The sequence below is a fragment of the Neophocaena asiaeorientalis genome, unplaced genomic scaffold, assembly GCF_003031525.2.
Source record: "Neophocaena asiaeorientalis asiaeorientalis breed wild unplaced genomic scaffold, Neophocaena_asiaeorientalis_V1.1 scaffold19, whole genome shotgun sequence".
NCBI classification, from domain to species: domain Eukaryota; kingdom Metazoa; phylum Chordata; class Mammalia; order Artiodactyla; family Phocoenidae; genus Neophocaena; species Neophocaena asiaeorientalis.
In genome coordinates this window covers 229,881-236,056 of record NW_020173388.1, presented here as the reverse complement: position 1 = coordinate 236,056, position 6,176 = coordinate 229,881, and the positions used below count along the sequence as shown (strand labels likewise).

Here is a 6,176-nt window from a genome sequence, read left to right as displayed (position 1 = left end):
AATCTCTGATATGTTGGGAATTATCTATTTATAGGAGTGAAATGAAAAATTAGAAAATGTGTCTTTTGCTTTCAGATGGATAATCAATTAAGATGAGATCATTTATAAATAAACCTCCTTTCCTCACTGAATTGAAATGTAAACATTTTTATATTAAACCTTATGGACTGTGTATTCTGTTACACTGATCTAATTCACGATTCCTGTGATAATATCATGTTATAATTACAATGGCTTTATAGAAAAATTCAATAGCTTGTAAACTGTGTTCTCCATAATTCTTTTTTTTCTTGTATTTTCTTGTTTAATGGAACTGTAGACTTCCTTATTAGAATCTAGAAAAGTATCCTCATGTATTGTCAATGTAATTTCATTATACTTACATATTATTTTTGGAGGATTGTTTCTTTCTTGAAATTAAATCTTCTCATTAAGAACACAGTATAACTCTCTTATTTTTTCTTACAGTTTCAATGTCCTTAAAAATTGGTGTTTCCCTCATATAAATCCTATACATCCCTTATTACATTTATTCCTCAGGTTCTTATATCTTTGATCACTATTTTGAATATATATTTATGCATGTGTGTTTATTTATATCTGTATATAGCTCTTGCTTGAGTTAGAGAAAAACTATTTTTTGTGTTTATCTTCTTATCCAACTATCTTAAAAATTCTCACTTATTTCACTGTCTATTAAAAATTCTCACTTATTTCACTGTCTAACTGGAGACTCAAGTTTATAATCCTAGCATTTAAAAAAATATACAAACTTGGCATTTCTTTCCAAAATATGTATCAATTTTCCCTGATCATGAATTATATAGTGAGAAAAAGCATTCCTCTTTTATTCCTGAATTTAAGAGAAAAGACTTCAATATTTCAACATGTTGTCTCATGTTTTCTACTGTGCTTTGAAAATTAACTCTATCCTGTTTAACTAGTTTCTATTTCTATCTTACTTAGAATTTTACTATGAATGACTGATATTTTTTTATCACTTGGCTTCCTAGAATCAATTGTTAAATTATTTGTTTTCCTTCTTTATTTTTTTCCCTTGCAATGAATTTTCTAGATTAAAAGCTGACTGATCATATTATGTTGTTTTTATGAATTGCTGGATCCATATATAATTCTGCATGTTCTATTTGTATTTACAAGTGACTATAAATTTGGATTATCTTTATTTGTTAGAATATTATGTTTATACTAAGTTCCAATTGTTTTTATAATCTAAAGAATAAATAAATTACCTTTTGTTTAGAAACATAAACAAAATAAAACATTTGGTGTTCCATATCTTTCTTTTAAAGGTGGAGTTTTAATTGCCTTTCTGATTTCTTCATTAGTATTTGCCTGTTCAATTTTTTTAACTTCTCCCATGTAAAATTGTTACTTTATATTATGCTGGAAAATAATCAATTTTCTCAAGATTTTCTCAAGTATTGTGATTGCATTGCATGTCATATTCTCTTATAATTTTAGTTTTTTCATTATTAGATTTGTTTCTCTTTTTCTATTTGAGTTTAAGTTGCTTTAGGCAACAAGTAAAATAAACAAATCTGGATAATCAAATGACGTCTATAAACAACAAGAGATGTCACATAAATTAAAATTTTAACACTGTTTATTAATAACTATGTACCTAGTTGTGAAGAAAGACATGGATCTAACATGATAAAAACATTTTAATGGAAGATACAAAGGAAAAAGATAAGTTGAAAAATTGAAAAGGTGTAAAGGTGTCAAAGATTCATAGTTGTGCATAGACCTCTGTGTCCTCAGTCTGGGTTTTACTATTAGTCATCATTTTCTTTTTTGGATCTCTTGGGGCCAAGCCAAGCAGTTTTCTCTGTGGTTGGCTCTTCTGGTTGGCAAAAACAAGAGTCTCTATAAAGGTATTTTTGGTCTTACCAAACCATGGATTTAATAATTTTACTGTCATACAATGCATTAAACCTCAATGTATTGCTTTACAAAAATAAGAGAAAGAAATACAAGGAAAGGAAAGGAGAAGAGAGGGAAGGGAAGGGAAGAGGAGGAGAGAGAATTCTGGAGATAGGACAGTCCCAGGTCTCATTAAATAAGCAGCTCAACAACATTATTGAGACCCAACTATCTTCAATATTTCCCCTCATCCATCTTTAGGATGTTGCTTTTCCTTTGAAAGCAGTGGTTTTCAAACTTTAACCTGTGTCAGAATCACCTGGAGAGCTTGTTACAGCATAGGGCTTCTACTTTAGTAGCTCTGGGCTGGAGTGGGTCAAGATTTTGTTTTTCTAACTTATTTCCAGATAACGTTGATGCTGTTGGGTGCACCCTAATTTAAGAAATAATCTTACTGACTCCCCTCATGGCTCCCTAAATGGGTGGAAACTTTTCAGGCATTTAATACAGATTTCAGCATCCTTAGACAGAAAATAAAACACCCCTATCTAGTCTCATTTTAGAAACTTTTTTTTCGTAAGCCAGTGAGTTGCCTTTCCCTCTCTTTTTATTTTTGAGAATTTTGCTATATGTCCATAACTAAAGCAAGGTCTCTGTAGCATGATTTAGTTTATCCATGTTTATTTAGATACATCAAAATTGACAATCTGGGTTCTCCTGAAGACCTTGATCACCTGCAGGGCAGTAAAAAGTAATTTGTTTTATAAGCAACAAAATGGGCAGAATGATTATGAATAGGAAATTAACAGAGCCTTAAACAATAACAGAAATTGCTGTAAATTTTATCTCTCTCTTTTGTATATAAATTAAGCTATGAAAGATTCATTGTTCTTTTTAAAAAAAGAATTTTATTGTTCAGTTCTATTATTTTCCCTTTTGTCATATTTCATTAGTAATAATCTAATTTCCCAATTCTGTGGTTTAATTTTAGTGTCAATTTATTAAATATTTATTTAATCTGATTTTTATAATAAATATGTATGCAGTAATAATTATTTGTCTAAATATATTCTTGCTTGATTCCCATAGGTTTACTGAATTGCTCTGCTTTTCATTATTTTCTGGTTTATTTGCAATCATTTTCTTTTGCATTTACTTACTAGAGATTATTTAATATTATCTAGTATTCTGTGGTTATTTTGGAGAATCTTAATTTTTAAAAGTATAAATCTCTCCCCATGGGGGCCCAGTGTGCAATGGCTGCAAACAGCAGCCTCCTCGGTAGTGTATGCAGCCTGTTACCTGCATGGGTTGCCCCAAGGGACCTTAGAGACAGCCCTTTCCAGTGGACATTCATGACTGGCATGCTGTTCCCAATCTAGGCTCCAGACAGGTATGCCCGCTGCCTTTGGAAAGCCCCAGGACACAGTGGCCAGGGTGCACAATGGCCAAGTCATAATGTCCATCAGCACTAAGCTGCAGAACAAGGAGCATGTGATTGAGGTCCTCTATAGGGCCAAGTTCAAGTTCCCTGGCCATCAGAAGATCTACATCTCCAGGAAGTGGGGATTTACTACGTTTAATGCAGATGAATTTGAAAACATGATGGCAGGAAAGCAGTTCAGCTTGGAAGGCTGTGGGGCCAACTACATCCTTAATTGTGGCCCTCTGGACAAATGGCGGGCCCTGCACTCATGAGTGCCTTGGTGCTGCCCCCTCCTTACTCGTGCCCACCAATAAATCCTACTTTCCTGTGGAAAAAGAAAAGTATATATCTCCTTTGATCATGTTTCTATTCTTGATTTTTAAGTTTCATCAAATTATAACATAAAATACCTACCCTTTTGGAACTAAATACGGGTATCTTTGTAATCAAGTATATGATAGGTTTTTGTAAGGGAAATATGGATAAAAGAAAAATGTGCATTATCTATAGAGATGAAAATTGCATACATGTAACATTTGTACACACAATCATTTAAGGTTTTTTTTTTTTTTAACATCTTTCATCATTAGTATATAGGAATGCCAGAGACTTCTGTGCATTAATTTTGTATCCTTCATTTAAGGTTTTGATGATGCATTATTTAAATGTTTTATGTTATTGCTATATATTTGGTTTTCTGTATAACTGGCATCTTACATTCTCAGAAGGGTATATTAAATCATCCACTAAACTTGTGCTTTTTTTAAGTTGCCCTGCATTTCCAATTAGTTTTTACTTATTTGGCTTTTTGTCATTTGTTTATAAGTGGCTGGTATCTTCAAGGATTTAAAATTTAGTAAGTACATGTTCCTCTTTCTCCTACAGAATGCTTTTGACCCTTAGCTCCAATTTGATATTTATTTGCTATGTATGAATTTTTTTCATTTTCACTTGCTTGGCATATATTTGTTTAAGCCTTAGTTTTCACTTTTAGGCTAGTTTGTTATGGATGATATCTACCTTATTGACTTTTTTTAATATCCAGTCGGCCCTCCACATCGACATCAGATCGAATTCACGGATGTGGAACTCAGAAAGACCAAGCACCGCCTGTACTACTCTGTTTTATATAAGGAACTTAATTGGGCATCCATGGATTTTGGTATCACCGAGGGAGGGGTCATGTCCTGGAACCAACAGCCCAAGGATAATGAAGGGCAACTGTATGAATCTTATGGGCTGACACCCAAACTGACAACATCTGTATTTTGATAAGGGAGTCAGCCAATCCACATGTAGTGTAATAACTGACATTTGATTGTATTCCTGTCATTGGTACCTATTATCTGATTGTGTTTCTGCTCATTTATCTTTCACTTTTCCTAGTTCTTAAATTCAGTTCTGCTTTTCAATTTTGCCTGATCCTTCCCTTTCTTATCAACAATAAGTAAAGCCATATTTCTTCAGTCTTTCAAATTATGCTCTCACCCAGATGATTTATTCACCAACAGCTTTTCCATCAGAGTGAAACATTTTGAATACTTTCGCTTTGCTACTTCCTTCTTCTACAACATGAAAGCTTAATTTAGAATTATTTTACTTGCCTGATTTTATCTCTGATTATATTGCCAAAATATAAAATGCCTTAGTTCTGGGTTATTATATATTTTTCCTTACACACTTTATCTTCTGCCTCAATAATCATAACTTAATTACTAATTTTTACCTATAGTTATGATATTACCATCTGAATTTAAGCATAGATAATATAAGGTTTTTCACCAGCCACTGTTTGCCTCATGTATCTTTAAATATCTGTACTGATGCAATTGATATTTGGTTAGAGTACATATAGGAGTGAATATTTTCTGAGTTCTCACATGTCTAAATATGTCATACTTGATGTTGACAGTAAAGGGATATATTGGCTGGATAGAGGACTGGCTTTCTGTCATATTCTCTCAGTCTACAGATGTTCTTCCAATGTCCTTATCTTCTAGTATAGCAGATAACATAACTGTAAGTAGGATTTATTTGGGTCTGAAGGTCAGTAAAATAATCATTTATCCTGAGAATGTAGAAATATTACTGTTGTGCCTTAGAATGTCTTTAAAATTAATTTTTCTAGGAATTATTTTAAGTAAAAATTTTCTTCAATTTAAGGAAATTCTCTTATGTTCAATAACCATCTCTGCAATATTTGTCTGTTATATAATTTCTTTTATTTGCATATGAGATTTCCTTTACCTGTTCTACATGCTTGTTATTTTCCCTCATGAATTTCATTTCCATGTATATTACAGAGGGAAAAGTCACAATTTATATTTATATATTATTTGATCTTCCTCAATAATATTTCTATTCATAATAGTAAAAATCCTGTTTTTCAGTTAATCTATAAATTTAAAATTTGAAAACCTTGTGATTTCTTTTGGTTCAGAAAATCATTGTGCCTATTTGTGGGCTTTCTCATTACTATTATTTTTGTTACCTTTTTCACAATGAAATCCTGTCTTTTTCATTTAATGTACTTCAAGGAGAGACTTTTGTTCTGAATGTCTACCCTGAACATCCACCTTTATTGTTCATGCTAACACATCCTTTATTGAGCTGTAATTATTTTCTCTTCTTGATCATGATTTTGAGTTCAATAAGCCCTAATGTATACTTTCAGGATTCCTTTCTCACTGGTGAATGAATGACTAGAAGATGTGGAGGATTCTTCTCTAGGGAGCAGGTAGAGAAAAAGCTGGTAGAGATTTATTTCATTGTGAATGCACATGGAAGAATTTCATATCTCAAGTCTTCCTGGTATGTGTCAAAAGTCCTCCTCCAAGCAGTAAGCCTGGTGACAATCAACACA

General features: G+C 32.2%; 1 non-coding gene across 1 annotated transcript; it reads left to right on the top strand.

The window, feature by feature from the left end:
* Positions 1-3,095: 3,095 nt before the first annotated feature.
* LOC112400813 (small nucleolar RNA SNORA70) lies at positions 3,096-3,225 on the top strand. Its single transcript, XR_003003473.1, has one exon. It is a non-coding gene; the product is annotated as a small nucleolar RNA SNORA70 (small nucleolar RNA).
* Positions 3,226-6,176: the final 2,951 nt, after the last annotated feature.